Here is a 2500-nt window from a genome sequence, read left to right as displayed (position 1 = left end):
CAGGGATGATGGTGTTGAAGGCAGAGCTGAAGTCCACAAACAGGATCCTGGCGTAGGATGCTGGGGCGTCCACATGCTGTAGGGTGAAGTGGAGGGCCATGTTAACTGCGTCGTCCACAGACCTGTTGGCTCTGTAGGCAAACTGAAGGGGGTCCAGGAGAGGGTCTGTGATGGCTTTGAGGTGTGCCAGGAGCAGGCGCTCAAAAGACTTCATTACCACAGATGTAAGGGCGACCGGTCTGTAATCATTTAGTCCTGTTGGCCTTAGCTTTTTGGGCACAGCGATGATGGTGGAGGACTTGAGACAGGCTGGTACATGGCATGTCTCCAGGGAGGTGTTAAAGATGTTGGTGAACACCGGAGACAGCTGGTCAGCGCAGTGCCTGAGGGTGGCTGGAGAGACAGAGTCCGGCCCGGCTGCTTTGCGTGGATTCTGCCTCTTGAAAAGCCCATTAACTTCTCCCTCCTGAAAGGAGAGAGTCGTTTCTGTAGTATGGGTGGGGGATGGGGCCTCTTGGGTGGGAAGGGGTGGTTCAGGACAGTCCAATTGTCTTTCAAATCTACGGTAGAACTCGTTCAGGTCGTTGGCTAGGCGGGAGTCGTTAGTGGTGTGGGGCGCTCTGGGTTTGTAGTTGGTGATGTGCCTGAGCCCTTTGGCAGACAGAAGCAGCGTCGTTAGTAGAGAACTGGTGTTTTAGTGTCTCTGAGTACAGTCGTTTAGCCTCTCTCACCGCTTTGCTAAACCTGTTCTTCGACTCCTTGAATCTGTCTCTATCCCCACTCCTAAACGCTTCCTCCTTCTCCAACCTCAACCTTTTGAGCTTTGCTGAGAACCAGGGCTTGTTGTTGTTAAAGTTCACCCTGGTACGTGTTGGGATACAGCAGTCCTCACAGAAGCTGATGTACACAGCCTCTGTGAGTTCATCCAGACTATTGGTAGCAGTCGTGAACATATCCCAGTCAGTACAGTCTAAGCACGCCCGCAAATCTTCCACAGCCTCACTGGTCCACTGTTTAGATGTCCTCACAGCAGGTTTACAGAGTTTTAGTTGCTGCCTGTATGCACGAATCAGGTGGACCAAGGGAGTTCTGTGCGAGCCGAACAGCCCCGTGACCCACAAGAGAAACATCCCCGCCAAATTCGAGCGTTTGACGGGGTCTATCCGTGAAAAAATATTCACGTTTTTGAGTGCACATGCATTTCTGCTGCAAATGCCTCTGGAAGTTTCATGCCGTTCGTATGCCAATTGTGGCAACACGAAAATGACCCGTTTTCCCATTCCGAGGGATTTCTGTGCGACCCTAACAGCCCCGTGAGCCACAAGAGACACATCCCCGCCAATTTCTAGCGTTTCACGGGGTCTATCCGTGAAAAATATAGACGTTTTTGAGTGCACATGCATTTCTGCTGCAGATGCCTCTGGAAGTTTCATGCCGTTCGTACGCAATGTGGCAACACGAAAATGACCCCTTTTCCCATTCCGAGGGATTTCTGTGCGACCCTAACTAACAGCGCCCGTGAGCCACAAGAGAGACATCCCCGCCAATTTATAGCGTTTCACGGGGTCTATCCGTGAAAACTATAGACGTTTTTGAGTGCACATGCATTCCTGCTGCAAATGCCTCTGGAAGTTTCATGCCGTTCCTATGCAATGTGGCCACACAAAAATGACCCGTTTTCCCATTCCGAGGCATTTCTGTGCGACCCTAACAGCCCCGTGAGCCACAAGAGAGACATCCCCGCCAACTTCTAGCGTTTGACGGGGTCTATGCGTGAAAAATATTAAAATTTTTGAGTGCACGTGCCTTTCTGCTGCAAATGCCTCTGGAAGTTTCATGGCGTTCCTATGCAATGTGGCAACACGAAAATGACCCCTTTTCCCATTCCGAGGGAGTTCTGTGCCACCCTAACAGCCCCGTGAGCCACAAGAGACACATCCCCGCCAATTTCTAGCGTTTCACAGGGTCTATCCGTGAAACATATAGAAGTTTTTGAGTGCACATGCATTCCTGCTGCAAATGCCTCTGGAAGTTTCATGCGGTTCGTACGCAATGTGGCAACACGAAAATGACCCGTTTTCCCATTCCCAGGGATTTCTGTGCGACCCGAACAGCCCCGTGAGCCACAAGAGACACATCCCCGCCAATTTCTAGCGTTTCACGGGGTCTATCCGTGAAAAATATCAATTTTTTTTGACTGCACATGCATTTCTGCTGCAAATGCCTCTGGAAGTTGCATGCGGTTCGCATGCAATGTGGCGACACGAAAATGACCCGTTTTCCCATTCCGAGGGATTTCTGTGCCACCCTAACAGCCCCGTGAGCCACAAGAGAGACATCCCCGCCAATTTCTAGCGTATCACGGGGTCTATCCGTGAGAAATATTCACTTTTTTGAGTGCACATGCATTCCTGCTGCAAATGCCTCTGGAAGTTTCATGCGGTTCGTATGCAATGTGGCGACACGAAAATGACCCGTTTTCCCATTCCGAGGGATTTCT

The sequence above is a fragment of the Petromyzon marinus genome, unplaced genomic scaffold (genome assembly GCF_048934315.1).
Source record: "Petromyzon marinus isolate PM22_M1 ecotype Great Lakes invasive population unplaced genomic scaffold, UKy_Petmar_22M1.pri1.0 PM_G_Scaffold_61, whole genome shotgun sequence".
Lineage (NCBI taxonomy): Eukaryota > Metazoa > Chordata > Hyperoartia > Petromyzontiformes > Petromyzontidae > Petromyzon > Petromyzon marinus.
The sequence above is the reverse complement of the archived record's forward strand: the minus strand, read 5'-3'. Positions refer to the sequence as shown.